Genomic DNA, 16,125 nt, shown 5'->3' on the forward strand with positions numbered 1-16,125 from the left:
AGAGAAACCCTGTCTTTTGGTAGCTGCAGGTTGAACCTCACCTCCTCACTTTAACTTGTCCTCCCAAACCGTCCTTTCACAGGAGTCTGAACTGTCACAGCCAGCCCCTGGGAAGGTCTATTGCTATCAGATTCCTTTCGCATAGCCACTGGCGTTTTCTCATTTAACTCACCTTGCGCTTCCCCACTTGCCCAGTCTTCCTTCTGTTCTTAGTTTTCTCTCTGTCTGGTTGTCTCTTAGAGTTTTCCTATGACAGCCGAGATCTGCCATAACTTGGTCTCTGTTTTAGGCTACCTAGATTGGCCATTGTTCCCCGGGCCTGGTATTTTCCTGGCTTGCTTTAGATTTTTCTTGTGTTCCATTGTTTAGTAAACAGATACACTTCATACCTTCCATTTCTGAAACAGCCTTTAATTTGACTGTTGAGAATTGTTCCTTAAGATGGTGAGGGGTCCACCACCGTCCTGGAGCCTCCTGTTGCCATGAGGAATGGGGTGTCTCCCCATCCATCCCCCTCTTCCCTCTCAAAGCTCTTCTGACGTGGGCGGCCTCTGGCACCATGCTTTCTAGGCTTTTTAGAAAGATTTCGGCTTAAAAAATTTTTTTTGTTGTTGTTTTTGTTTTTTTGATACAGTTTCTCTGTGTAGCCCTAGCTGTCCTAGAACTCAAATCTGTAGACCAGGGATGTCAACAGATATCTTCCAGCCTCTGCCTCCTGAGTGCTGGGATTAAAGGTATGTACCACCACACCTGGCAGATTCAAGCTTTCCCGTTTTTTTTGTTTTTTTGTTTGTTTTGTTTTGTTTGAAAATTCTGCCTGGCAGCCACTCCTTGCCATTTTATCATCCCTGGAACTCGTGCTTTTCCACAGTTATAATGCCCTAGTGTTTCCGTGATGGAAATAGTAAGTTTTAAGAATATTTTCTTCTCTCCCTTTCATTCTGTTTGAAACATTTCCTTCCTCGCACATTTGGCTTGAATTTACATTTTGTTTTGAGGCTTGGGGTCTCAGAAGGAACTTGAACAGAAGTGGTTGTGTGTAGTGAGAATTTTGGAATTTTGGTTTCTTTAAAAAAACGCAGCAATATGCCTGCTAATGGCGTGGATCAAGATTATGAGATAGGATGGCATCCTATAGAAATGATAGGTCTAAGGTGGTTTAAAGAGGCGTGATTTCATATGGGAGGCACTCATCTTATGTGAAACAAATTCTAAATAACTGGGTAGTCAGACTTACTCCCCAAGACTGGAATGGATGGTGACATCTGTCCTAGAGGCTGGTCCGCAGTTGCCATGGTTAATGGTCAACATGGTGGAGGGAAGAAGCTGCTAATACTGAGCAGTGAAATAGAGTGAGGGGAATGAATATAATAAAAGCCCAGTTGGTGGGTGAGGGGAAGTACTCTGATAGACAAGAGCAGATTCAACTTCATGACTCCCACTACAGCTAGCCTAACAGCAGCTTAAAACAGAAAGGGGAGAAATGTTGTGAGAATCCTAGCACTCGGGAGGCAGAGGCAGTGGATCGTTGTGAGTTCGAGGCCAGCCTGGTCTACAAAGTGAGTCCAGGACAGCCAAGACTACACAGAGAGACCCTGTCTCGAAAAACAAACAAACGAACACACAAACAAACAAACAGCAATATAATGGGAATATGTTTTTGTTTTAATCCCAGGTGTGAGGTAGGAGCAGGATATGAGGCTGCTTCCCAGCAGGTAACTCTGATTTGCCTTGTGATCCAGCAGAGGGGGGATTTTGCCAGCTGCAGATGGTTTGTGAGTGTGTGATGTTTAGAATTCTAGGAACTTTTCAGAGGGTAGATAAATGCTAGGGTCCTGAGAGAGGTGGTGGGTTGTTGGTTGCTAGTTGCTATTTGTTGTGGTTTGTTAAGTAATCATGTACAAAGAAGAAACAAGAAGAAGAAGAGGGAGAAAGGAGAAAAAAATATAAAACTTTCCCCAAGGAGCTCAATGGCCCTAATTAGCAGGAAGTAGTCTAATAAAATCACCCCCTTTCCTCTGTATCTTTTTTTTTCTCTCCTATCTAGTGTTAGGGGGTTGAAAAGGGATGGAGAAGGGTAGAGGAAAGAGGTACCCACAAACAGCTACAAAAATGGCAATAGACCTCAGTGAAAAGAACCTTGAGAGGCTTCATGGCATTGGAAGCACAAATCGTTAAGATGTCAGATGGGAACCCAGACTTGGGAGGGAGAAAGGCAATTTGCCAAGGCAGAGAAAAATGTTGGGCCAATGAGATGGCTCAGTGCTTAAAGGAGCTTGCTGCCAAGCCTGCTGCCTTGGGTTCAATACAGGGATCCACATGGTGGAAGGGCAGAACTAACTCCTGCAAATTGTCCTTTGACCTCCACATGTGTGGATACACACATGCATAATACAAAATCTAATTTTGGAAGGAAAAAACCCATCATGGTAGAGTGCCTGTTTATTGTATGCTAGGTCCTGGGTTCAGTTTAAACCAAAAAGAAAAGCTTACTCAATGTCACCAACTATGTAGTCTTAGATGAACATTTGGATCACAGTGTGCTATTTTACTCTATAGCCCAATAAACGTTAATTTTACAAATTTTCTTCTGCATTGAACAGTCATCACTAATGAAAATTATTATTTTATTAGGTCATTTGGGGAAAGGTGAAAGCAGAAATATGGTGATTCTATGGAAAGGAACAGACCCATAGGAACATAGCCATCATTTCTGGAGTTACTCTTAGGACAAAAATAATCAGTGGGCTGGAGAGAGAGCTCAACGGTTAAGAGCACTGGCTGCTCTTCCAGAGGATTCCCAGAGCTCACATGGCTTACAACTTTAGTTCCAGGGATCTAAAGCGCGATTTTGGCTTCCTCAGACACCAGGCACACACGTGGTGCACATCATACATGCAATCAAAACACCCACACACATAATTTCTTTTTAAAAATCAGACTCAGTTTATATCATAAAGTAAGATTCACTTCTGCACCTCAAACTCTACTTGTTAGGCACTCAAGTGATTGGAATGCTTTCCAAATTGATGACTGAATGCCCAACAGGATCTTTTCATGGTTTTAATATAAGATATTAAGTAGAAGTCATTGGGCCTGCAATGTGTACATGTGAAATGACTTCCCAACCAAATCAAATGATACCCAGTCACCTGCCGTGCCCCTGGCCATGCTGCTGTTGACATGTTCATATGGTGTTCTCGGGGAGGTGGTGGCTTTGGGGATACCAGGAGGGTAAAGGCTTCTTTGGGCCAAGAAAACCAAGGACACAAAAGACAAGGTAGGTAGATACTTGGATTTTGTATCTGCTGAAATTCCAAACAAAAGGAAGATGAAAGGTGCACAGCATTTCCTTTGAGACTCAGGTGAAAAGCAGGACTATGTGCAGCTGTAAGGATTTTGCACACAATGTTGGGTTTCATTGTGTACATTAGTTTACAGTTTTTTACATAGGGGCCTCTGTGATACAGAATAGAACTGACTCTTAATGAGACCGTATGCTTATGTGAGTCCATGTCCTGTATTCTCAGGACAAATAAGATCCATGGATGATATCTGCCTATTAGAATGTTAGTTATTTGTCTCATTGTTGTGATTTAAAAAAAAAAAATTAAAAATCCCTGACAAAAGCAATAGTTTTCTTTTTGACTTACAACTCAAGGATACAGGGAAGTCATAGCAACAGGAGCCTGAGGCTCCTGGTTGCATTGCAAACACAATCAGAAAGTGCGATAAATGCTGGTGTGCAGCTTGGTCTCTCCTTGTGGGAATGGTGCTGCCCACACCCAGAGTGCATTTTCCCACCACAACAGCCTAATCAAGATACCATTCACAGACATGTCAAGATACTAACCTAGACATACCCTCACAGGCATGCGCAGAGGCTACTTTAGCTGGTCTCTCACAGGCATGCGCAGAGGCTACTTTAGCTGGTCTCTCACAGGCATGCGCAGAGGCTAGACTAGGTAGCCTTTCGCAGACAGGTGCAGACAGTAACCTAGCCAGTCTCTCACAGGCATGCCAAATGATCCCAGATGCTGCCAAGCTGAGTGTTAAACGTCAAAGTGAGAAAAGTTCTCTTCACAAGCATTTTTTTCCCCCCAAGTTTCTGCAAGAGACTGTTTCTTCTTTTTAGTCAGGTCAAAGGAAAGCTACAGTGACGAGTATATTTCAAAATTCAGTAATTTTTACCTCTTTATAAAAGCTTTCCATGTAGTTTCATAGTTTAAAAAATGTAAAACTAAGCTGGGTGTGGTAGCACACACCTTTACTCCCCGCACCCAAGGAGGCAGGGGCAGGTGGATCTCTGTGAGTTCAAGGCCAGCCTGATCTGCAAAGTGAGTCCAGGACAGCTAAGGCTACACAGAGAAACTCTGTCTCGAAAAACCAAAACTAAATAAATAATAAACAAAATATAAAACTATTTGTCTTATGGAGAAGGAGACAGGCAAAAGGGCACACTTTGTGTGGCATTTGAATAAAGACGGCTCACAGGGAGTGGCACTACTGGGAGGTGTGGCATTGCTGGAGGATGTGTGTCTCAGATGCTCAAACCAGGCCTAGTGTGGCACCCTCTGTTCCTGCTCTCAGCTGCCTCACCAGCACCAGATCTGCCTGTGTGTCACCATGCTTCCCGCCATGATGATAATGGACTAACCCTCTGAACAGTAAGCCAGCCCCAATGAAATGTTTCCCTTTATAAGAGTTGCCATGGTCATGGTGTCTCTTCACAGCAGTGAAACCCCAAGACAATATTTTCTGTACAAATTTTTTTGGTGATAATGAAAGGATCAATGGCTTTCTGTTTGCTTTGAAACTCGAATGTCTGCACTCTAAAAGCTCACCGATACTTCTAGGTCCGTCAAAGCTGCGGAGCTTTACTGCTCAGCATGTCATGGACCCAAGGCATTTCTGAGCATCAGGACCACTGTGTCCTCCTCTCCTTCCAACTGTCCACACCTGTCGATACCCTCCCCTTTGCTAGGAAGCAGGCTCCAGGAGACTAGGTGTGTCTTAGCTGAGCTCTCCCTCCCAGGACAACATCCAACACACACTAGGGATTTGGAATAGGTTTGTTGAGTGAAGGTGTTGAAGGAGTCACACAAACAGCTGACATGAATTTTACAGAAAGGACACTGCTGCAATAAGCATAGTCAGTAGTATATTTTAAGTAAATAGTATAAGGAGACATGCTGAGACATCCACTCAGCATGGCTTCCCAGGTCCCCATATGAAAGCTGGGGGTACTCTTCCTGAGTGGGGTGAGGCTTTCCCACCCATGTCGAGGCTCCTCAAGCTGCTTCTGGCTCCAACCATCATTCTGAAACCAGCTGAGATGCATCTTATAGGTCCATACCACCTGGGTCTAGTGTTTTGGAGAGTATAGTTTCTTAGACTGTCACCAGTGTCACCTGATGACATTGCTCCCGGGGTTATAATGAGCAGGCACGAGTGCTTCAGACCTCTTGCAACTTGGACAAGCACAGTCTATTCTCTGCGGGGTCCAAAGGGGTCTGAAGCGAGGCTGGCCTGGCTGGGCCAGCCACACGTTCTTTCTGTCACGTGCGGTGAGTGTGCCACAGTGTCTAGGAAGTTGTGAAGCATGCAACACGTCCACAGGTGTTCTTTCCACCTAGGGAGCTAGGGCGTTCTTCTTGAAGAGAAAGGAGAAATGCTGTTACGTTACTTGCATTCTCTAATATTTTTCTAAGTTGCCTGATTGCTTGGATGATTTCTACCCAGCGCCCACCCCACATACAACACTCCTTCCTTCACAGTTACAAAGCTTCCATCATCGACACACTTCACTCAGGCGCTCTTGAACTCTTTCAACTGGGCTGTTCTTTGGATTTTGGTGTTCATGTCTGCCTTGTTTAATACTGGCAAAAATCCTAATTCATTTACTCCCTGTCCTTGCTGGAAAACCTGGACTTACTCAGCCTTTTATCATCATATCTCCGTGCAGGAGCTTTATCTTGGAGCCTGTACCCAAGACAAGCTGTGCAGTGGACGAGAAGGCCAGATCCTCGCCGGGCTTTTTTTTATATTTTTTTAATTATTATTTTAGCAATTGTAAGAACTGGAGAAACAAAGCATTGTGGCTCAGGCTAGAACTTTACCTTCCTGCCCTCTGGAAGACTTGGACTAGGTACCTCTTCAGCACCCATTGAGTGATACATGACTGATTATAGTGCTGGGCGTCAGGGGACAAAGTTCAGTAAACCGGAAGTGTAGAACAGCATTGCTCAGTACAGTGATTGTTGGGTATGTGTGTGACTACCTGAGTTCACATGACTAAGATTAAACACAATTTAAAAAAGGTTTGTGTGACTACTCAAACTTAAATGACTTAAGATCAAATGCAATAACTACCTGAGTTCACATGACTAAGGTTAAATACAATTTTAAAAATGCTTGCGTGAATACTCAAACTTAAATGACTTAAGATTAAATGTAAAAAAAAAAAAAAAAAAAAAATGCAGTGTCTTGGTCTGGGGAGATGGCTCAGCAGGCAAAGTGCTTGCTGTGGATGAGAATCCAAGTTTGATTTCCAGAACCCACATTTTAAGAGCTGGGCATGAGTACACACTTGTACTTCCAGCGCAGGGATGGACATAACCCTGGGGCTTGCTAGCTAGCCAGTCTAGCCCACCTGGTGAGCTCCAGGACAGTGAGAGAGCCTAGTCCTCCTCAAAGGCGGACAGTGTCTGCAGAAGGACACTCAAAGGGTATCCTGTGCTCTTAAAATAGATGCACACATGCATACATATGTACATTGCACACAAATGTCACACACACACACACACACACACACACACACTCTAGTTCTTAGTCACACCAGCCATGTTCCAAGTGTTCATCAGTCATGTGTGGCTGTTGGCTACAGCCCAGATATAGAATACTGTCATCATCAAAGAAAGTTCTCTTGGATTGGAGCTTCTGTCTAAGTTACGTGAGCACAAAGCATATTGTCCATACTATCTCTGTCTGTGTGCTTGGCTAAGAGTTTGCTAGCTGGCCGTCATCTATGGGACGCTCTTGTTAATGCCATTATAGAAACCTTTACGCCATCCGGACACAGATGCCACCACACCTGGCTGGGCTAGAGAAGTACCTTGTCATTGTGGCCATGCCTCACTCCTCGCGGTGTCCCTGAGGCAAACAGGAAAATGGCCTTCATCTTTAAAAAAAAAAAAAAAAACTCACTATGTTAGTTTGGGGGCACCTAGAAAGGATGTTTGTGCCCTGAATGCTGAGTTCCTTCATCTTGGGTCCACTTGACTTGTAATAACCAGAATTGCTACAGTCAGCTTCTGTGCTGGCCTGGGTGGAAACTCAGAGAAAAGGAATGACCAGGGCTGGAGTGAGGGCTCAGTGGCTCAGAGCATGTACCGAGCTTGTGGAAGAACTGGCTTCTGCTCCTAGTGCCCACATGGCAGCCCACAACCGTCTGTAACTCATATGCCAGGGGATCAAATGCACTTTTCTGACCTCCATTTGCATCAACCACACATGTGGTGCACATGCATACATTGCAGGCAAAACATCCATACACTTAAACAAACAAACAAAACAAACAAACAAACAAAAAAGACCCCCCCAAACAAACAAAAAAAAAAACCCAAAAAACCAAAAACTTAAAAAAAAAAAAGGCGATCAGAGGCTCTGAAGTTTCTCTCTCCACCCCAAGCTCTATTTGTCAGTGTTCCCCAGGTGCCCTGGTCTAGACTCAGCTAGCTCAGGCAGCCCATTGACACTGTGTGGCTGGCTTCTGCTTGCCCAGAACCCTTCCAGGCCATCAGTGCCAGTCACAGTCTTTTGTCCCTTAAGCGAGACAGGATTCATTCTTGTCTGGACACTGTGAACTGGGAAACACTGGGGTGGTGACACACCTAGTGTCCTTAGGGGGCTGATTTCTCGAGAACTCTCTGGGTTCCTGCTCAGTTAGGATCAGATGCCAAGACCCAGCCAGCAAGCAAATCAACTAGAAATTCCAAGATAAAGTAACAAGCCATTTGTATTAGGAACAAACTGTATTTTCCAAGTATTAACCTAAAAATGTGCGTGTCTTATCTGTGAGTCCATCTGGCACCCTGCTGTGCACTGTTTGTGTTTGCATCAGTTCAACATTATAGTATTTAAATTACAATTTGGAGGATTAGCTGTTGGATCTGGTAACAAAGAATTTCATTCTTTTTTTAAAAATTTATTTTTATTTTATGTACATTGGTGTTTGGCCTGTATGTGTGTCTGTGTGAGGGTGTCAGATTTTGGAGTTGTAGACAGTTGTGAGTTGCCATGTGGTTGCTGGGAATTGAACCCGGGTCCTCTGGAAGAGCAGTCAGTGCTCTTAACCACTCAGCCATCTCTCCAGCCCGAAGAATTTCTTTTTAATATTTTCTATTTCTGCACAAATTTTAATGAGTTATTCAAGTTTTGCTAAGATCTGTAGGGATTGTTGGGGGTCCTCATCCAGGACCATCTGCCTAGGAATTGTGGCACGTGCCTGTAGCCCCAGCACTTGGGAGGTGGAAATGAGTGGATCAGGAGTTCAAGGTCATCCTTGGCTACATAGTGAGGTCAAGGGCTCCTGGGATATCCATGTGAGACCCTGTAGGGAAGGCACCTGCCTTGTAGGCTTTACCACCTGTCTCTCAGATAGAGAATGCCGCCCCCTCAGAATCTTGATGACAGCACAATGGGGGGCCCCTCCCTCTGTGACAGGAACTGCTTTCCTAGGGCAGGTGGGGTCTGGCCTGAGTCTGAAGTCTAGGGTGAAGAGAAATGAACTAATAAACAGAACAAGGACACGGGAGTCTCCATCTCGGACAGGAGCAGGAACCCTGCCCTACTCCTACTTTAGTCCAGGGCAGATCAGGACCGTCCCTTCTGTATTTCTCTTTCTCTCTCTGCTCTATCCCCGACTCTGATCCTGCTATTTGAACTCTGGTTATAGCCCACATTTGCTGGAAATGCAGACACTCGAAGGTAGGTGAGGAGGCAGGAAGAACAAATAACAGATTACATGAGTGGTTCTCGACCTTCCTAAGGCTGTGACCCTTTAGCACAGTTCCTCACGTTGCGGTGACAACCCCCCAACCATAAAATCATTTCCTCACTACTTCATAACTGTAATGATTCTACTGTTATGAATCATAGTGTAAGTATCTGATATGCGGCACCCAAAGGGGTCACGACCCACAGGTTGAGAACCACTGTGTTAGAGCCGCAGTAGGTAAGAGCCAGAGTCTAGCCACAGAGCTCTCCTGACTAACCAGAGAGGTGGTCCATATTGGTTCCATGGTCCCGCATTCCTTTGTCCACAGTCCTGGTACGTCTGTGTGGCAGCAACGGCAGGAGAGCCTCTCCCCAAGATGAGATTGATGGCTCGCCCGGTGTGGCTGGAGGAGTGGGTGGGTGGGACCAAAGGTGGGGACTAGAAAAAGGAGAACTATTCAGCAGGGCTGTTGGGAGGGGTAGGGACAAGGATGGAGGAGTAACAGGAGAGGGGGGGAAGCCGAACAGTGCGCTTAGCGGAAAGTCTGGAGGTGCTGGGCACGGAGAGCCTTAAGGTGGGGTAGTAGGAAGGGGCTGTCAGAGGAGGGAAAGAGGTGGGGCAGAAAACAGAGAGGGACGGGTCTTGCTGGAGAGGAGGCTGAAGTCTGGAAGATGGAGTCGTCAGCAGAGGAAGGTGGGCTTGATGATGATGAGAGGGCGGAGAGCCAGGTGAGGAGCGAGGCTGCAGCTGAGATGAGAAGGTCCGAGGAAGCTTTCTGGTCATCTTTCATCACATCACCATAGCCAGTGTCTGAGCAAGTGTCAGCCCTGCTCCGGCATTTGTTTCACACATCGCTTGTTACATCATCCATTATGAGTTTACACCCCGCCCTTTTGATGCACTGGGTGGGTGTTCTGACAGCCAGGGTTGACCCCATTGCTGGGGCTGAGCAATCTTGTCAAATAGCAAAGAGAAGAAAGAAATGGGGCTGTAACCTTAGTCTCTTCCTGTTCTCCAAATAACACGCTTCCTCCCCCCCCCCCCCGCCTCCTCAATAGATGAAGCTTGGTCAAAGGGATAGAACAGAGCCAAGAGTTTGGGGCAGGCAGCAGCAGTCCTGTTGGGAGAATTGGGAAAATGGGAAAAGCTTAAACCGTCAACTTCAGACCACCTAGGGAAGAGTCTCAGTGAGGGCTGTCTGTTTTGAGTTGGCCCGTGGGCATCTTTTGGGGGGGTGTTGTTTTAATTGTTGTGGAAGAGCCATCGCACCATGGGCAGTACTATCCTCTGAGCGGAACGTCCCGGAATATGTGACAGTGAAGCAACAGAGCTGAGTGGTGCGAAGAGGCACCTCCGAGCCACCTCTCCAGCTCTGTTGTCTAATCCTTAAGCAGAATCATAAACCCGGGGGTGAGCTGGTGGGATGACTGCTGCCTCCTGAAACACGTTAGTGACTGTAGGCTGCACCTTCTCACGTCTTGAGATGCCTACTCCGTGTGTTTGTTCGAGAGCTTTCCAACACCCTGGCCTCGTTTGGCAACTCTACTTCCTATGTCTGGTTTCTTTCCTTGCCATGCAAATCCCAGACTCTTTTGGGCTCCTCTTCTGAGCTCACCTCTACAGTATTCTGATTTTTCCTGCCTTGGTCCGACTTTATTCCTCTCCCTTCCCACTTTGATAAAACTTCAGTCGTGTGCCTAAGCCATCCAGCCGCATGGGAAGCAGGCTTGACTGGGTTCTCACTGGCTGGTCCTCGCCTCTCCTGGATTAAACTACAACTGGGGTGTCCCTGAAGAGGACGCTGTTCCCCTTGCACGTGTTAGTACCTCAAGTAGGGCTTCAGAGTGGTACTTCACAGGCAGGAGGGGTGTGTCCTTGTAGTGTTGCAGTGGTTCTCTCAGGGCCTTTAAAGTCACTCTTGATCTCTTCCTATTTGACAACCACTTGATTTTTTTGCTACCCGCCACCGCTTGCCTTGTCCTGTCCTGCTGGATCCTCTTCTGATGAAAACTGTAGCGCTTTTCTTAGTTTTGTTCTTTGATTTATTTATTTATTATTATGTATACAGTGCTTTGTTTGCATGTACTCTTGCAAGCCAGAAGAGGGCACCATATCACATTACAGATGGTTATGAGCCACCATGTGGTTGCTGGGAATTGAACTCAGGACCTTTGGAAGAGCAGGTGGTGCTCTTAACCACTGAGCCATCTCTCCAGCCCCCCTTAGTTTTGTTCTTGCTGTGTCTTTAATGTTCATGTAGATGGCCTGATCTGGTTCTAGCTTCTTTTTTCCCTGTTTTCCGTTTAAATTAAAAAAAAAAAAAATTTATTTTATGTGTCCGAGTGTTTTGCCTGTGTGTATGTCTGTGTACCGTGTGTGTGTCTGATGCCCTTGCAGGTCAGAAGACGGCATCAGATCCCCCTGAAACTGGAGCTATGGATGGTTGTGAGCTGCCTCGTGGATGCTGGGAACTGAATCCAGGTCCTCCGGAAGAGCGACAAATACTGTTAACCACGGAGTCATCTCTCCAGGCCCGCTGCTCTGGTTTCTGTGCCACCTACACTCCATGCCGCTGGATCATATCTTGTGCTATTTGTTAGCTGGGACTTATCTCACCCCTGAAGTCACTTCCTTAGACATTCAGTTTTCTGACCCTTTATACGCGCTTTGTATCTGTGTGTTCATAATGTAGTTGTGACTGCTGTTATTTCTCTGAGGCCTTTCTCATGAGAGTTCACTCCCTGGGGAGATAGGAGCATCTGCCCTCTTTTATGTGGCCCCAGTGACAAACTAGAGTATAGTTCCACTAGATTTCAACTGGGGGAGCCAATGGGTTTATCAGTCTTATGGAACACCAGCGAATGATTGCTTACGGGGTGGGGATGCCCCAGAGCAGCCACGGTGGAAGCTTTTCACCTAGCACGGATGATGACTTCCCCCTAGCTGCATAGATGGCAGCCTTTTTTTCAGTTAACTTTCCCTAGCACCTCTGGGGGGCCTGAGACTATGGGCAGTTAGGGCAGCATTGCACACAAACGGCGGGGTGGAGCGGCTGGAATCCTTGCCGAGGGGCTTGTGACTCTCTCCAGCCTCTCCTTTTTGTGCGGGCAGTGCCAACAGTCAACAATCCAGCAGAGTAGGATCTGGTACGCAGGCATAGCTGGTCTGATGAAGATGGTGGCTGGTTTGCTCAAAGGGCTTCATTCCACAGAAGGCCCCAGTCCACGCATCCTTCTCACTCCTTCTCTGCCTGCTTTGATCAGCCATCAGCCCCTCCTTGTTCACTTCGGATTTTCATGTTTTTAGTGACCTTTCAAACCATTCTGTAAAAATTTTCTCTCCATTCTTTTTTTTTTAAGTGTATTTATTTTATATTTATGTTTGTGAACCTGAGTTCTATACGTGCCACGTATATGCATGAGCCTCTGGAGGTTGGAAGAGGGCTTTGGATCCCCTGGAACTGGATGGTTGTGAGCCACCATGTGGGTGCTGGGAGCCGAACCCAGGTCCCCTGCGAGAGCAGCAAGGGCTGTTAATACTGAACCATCCCTCCAGCCTGCATTCAGGACCTTGTTCTGAAGCCCAGAAAATGTAGTCTCCACATTGCTCAGGTCTGGATCTCTCGGTGTTCACACTGTATCTGGGCACCACGGTGAGCTCTGTTTTGTTACAGGGTTTCTGAATGTAAATGGTTTAGGAACACACATAGTGCAAAGACATGCATACAGGCAAAATACCCGCACACCTAAAATAAAATAAAAATTGAAAAAAAAAAAAAAAACTAAGGTGAAAAGGAGAGTGGACTCACACTGTGTGAATGGCTGCCCTGCCCCAGGGTCTATGTCTTTAATACATTACTAACAAGGCTTAGATGGTGTTGTTAACATCTCTATAGATGCAAAAACACATTTGATAAAGTTTAACTATTTATCTGTTCATGATAAAATTGTACAACATTGGAAGTAGAAAGTAATTTCTTTCGTCAGATACAATTTTTCTATAGAAAACCCAAGGCACGGAGCAGTACAACCTGGAAGCGTTTCGTTTTGAGATTGAATAAAGGCAATAGAGCCAGTCAGCACTGCTACACACCATTATACTGATGACCCAGGAGTGGCATAGAACAGGAAAAAGAAATAAAGATTGCACAAGAAGAAATAAGGTTAATATGACTGCATACATTGAGAACCTAGAGAATTTACAGGTTACAAGGCATAAGCGAATTTCTGTCACTAGATTAAGTTAAAATTAACTCAATTGCAATTCTTCCTCTTTGTAACAGCAATAAACTCTTAGATTGCTAACTAAATTTAACTAATAGCTAAGTTATTAATTAATAATTTGAAAATAAAAACATTAAAAAAATCCAAGCCACTCAAATAGTATTAGTTTATCCAATATCTAGAAATTAATAAAATGAAAAATGTTCCGGGCCCTGTTATGGTTTGAAGACAAACTGTCCTCCATAGGCTCCTATATGTCAGCTAGTGATCTCTGATGCCAGTGCTGTTGTGGGAGGCTGTGGCTCCTGTCTGTTGGAGGCAGATCACTGAGATGCCCACACCCACTGATTCCTGATCCTCTCAGATGTGAGGCACCTCTGCCATGTCCTCCGGCCTCCGTGAACCTCATCGTGTCTTCCATGAGTCAAAATAGAGCCTTTCTCCCTTAAGTTACTTCTGTCAGAGCAACGAGAAAAGTCACTAGTGCAACTCTTCACTTCAGAGCATGGTTACAATCCAAGGGCCACTGAGGAATACACAGACAAATGGAGAGATGTGTCGTGTTCACTAATGCGAAGACTCAGCATTATGAATAAGAAAGAGGAAGGTGCTCAGATCTTATAGCTTTAATGAAACAGCAAACAAACGACAGGTGTGTTCATTATTTAAGGTGTTTGAGTGAGTGGGAAGGACATCCTGACTTTTTTGTTATATGGGAATTCAAATAACTAAGACAATTTTGATGCACATAGCAGGGTGCCTTCAAACCTATAAAACCAGAGTAATTAAGACAGCCAGGAGGGGGTTGGGAAAGGCATCCTGTGGATGTAAAGAGATGTGTGAGAACATTTACAGATCTGGAGGAAGACGATGGAGGAGGGTTGAGGGGAAAAAATTCATATTTCTAGAAAGAACATGTGACATCTAAAGATCAGAAAGAAGGTCACCTAGGCTGAGAGCAAGGGAGGCTGCTGAGCAAAACAGTGGCTCTTGAGGGCCGTGAAGACATTGCTGTTTTTATCTTAAGAGGCCTGGGAAGTTGTTAAAATGTTGAAACAGTGATGCTCTGAGACTTGTAACTTCCATGGAGCATTCTAGATACAATGTGAAGGATAGCTTATCAGGTGCAAGCATATGTGTGTATGCGTGCATGTGCGTGTTTGTGTGTGCATGTGTGTACATGTGCATGCGTGCGTGTGTGTGTGTGTTGGCGTGCATGTGTGCGTGCGTGTGTGTTTGCGTGCATGTGTGTGTGCATGCGTGCATGTGTGTGTGTTTGCATGCATATGTGTGTGTGTATGTGTGCATGTGTATGTGCACAGTGTATATTTCATTCATGTCTCCTGGAATATAGTGGCCATTATGACCTTCAGCTTTTTTTTTTTTTTTTTTTAAGATTTGGAAGGTTTTACTTTTAATTTACCATGCCTCCACCTTAACATGGCCCTCCCCCTCCCCAAAAGCTCTTTTCTAACTTCCTGGCTTCCACTTCTGTGCCTCATGAAACACTAAACAAAAGACTCGAAGGCAGGATCCACATGTGAGCGAAAACATACTGTGTGTGTATTTCTGGGCCTCAATGACCTCACTCATTCTAAGTTTTTTTGGTTCCACACATTTACCGTGTCTTTTTTCTTTATAGCAGGGTAATATTCCTCTGTGTGTACGTACCGTATTTTTCTTATCCATTCATCTGTTGAAGGGCATCTAGTTTGATTCCATTTCCTAGTTAGTTGTGAATAGAGCAGACGTGAACGTGATGTGTAAGTCTCTGTGGTAGGATGAGAAGTCCTTTGGGATTAGGGAATTAGGGAAAAGTTAGGACAAGTTTCCTCACGTGCCTCTAAGGGACACTGCCACCGCGTCACTTCTCTTTTTTTTTGCGTGGTTGCTGGTGAGGTCCCCGCTACCTAATAAACTACAGTTCTTCCTCTTTTTTTTTTTAAGCCGCAGTTCTTAATGATGCTCCTCTCATCTTCTGAAGCAGAGAAGTTAACAAGTCTCCCAGGAATTCTTAGTTCAGAGCAGCTCAGCTGCAGCATAATTGGCCTGCATCCAGGATGGGGGCTCCTGGGGCAGCAGAACAGAAGAGTGGCCCCAGGAACTGCCGAGTGAACTGGGAGACTCTCAGCAACAGGGGGAGAGGAGCTGAGAACTCTCAACTAACGTTACTTTAGTTTAATTGGGATTAGAGGCAGGCAGCTTTCTGTGTAATTGGCAGTTTTTATATCCTCCAGGGAAGTGCCAGGCTAATGCAGAGCTTTCTGGAGATCCCCGTGGCCCAGAGTCTGGGCCTTGTAACTGCACTTGCAAAGTGGCATACACACACACAATAGCCTCAGGCAGGTCTCTCAATTCAGGAGACAAATGCTGCTGTCTCAGAAGCTTCCTGCCCCTCCAGCTGGCCTTGACATCACAAGTCTGTCCCCCAACATCAGAGTTTCTTGGATAATTGAAGGCTGTTGCTAGTCCTTACACGACAGCTCAGGGACTGGCAACAGGGTGACATCTGCAACCCCTGACGCCTTTATTGCCAGGGTTTGTAATTTTTTAAAAAATTTTTTTCTCTAAGAGTAAATAGTAGTGAAAACATGACAGTCAGCCAGTTCAATACCCTCGTCAACACTAATTCTCACACCAGAATTCAAATCTGCCTCTAGATAGGCAGCACAGTCTCCCTGTGGGTCCCACAATATGGGGAGTAGGGACTACTTCTGACATGGACTCGGGCCTCCTAATGTTGTTCACTTCCACCCTGGCAGGGTGGCCTTGCCAGGACACAGAGGAAGAGGTTACACATAGTACAGAGGACACTGGATAAGCTGAGGTCAGATGTTACGGGAGGAGGGCTCCCCTCTCTAAGGGCTTGGCATTCTTAAAGTCTGATCATAAAGAGAAAATTAT

This window comes from Acomys russatus, chromosome 29 (genome assembly GCF_903995435.1).
Source record: "Acomys russatus chromosome 29, mAcoRus1.1, whole genome shotgun sequence".
Lineage (NCBI taxonomy): Eukaryota > Metazoa > Chordata > Mammalia > Rodentia > Muridae > Acomys > Acomys russatus.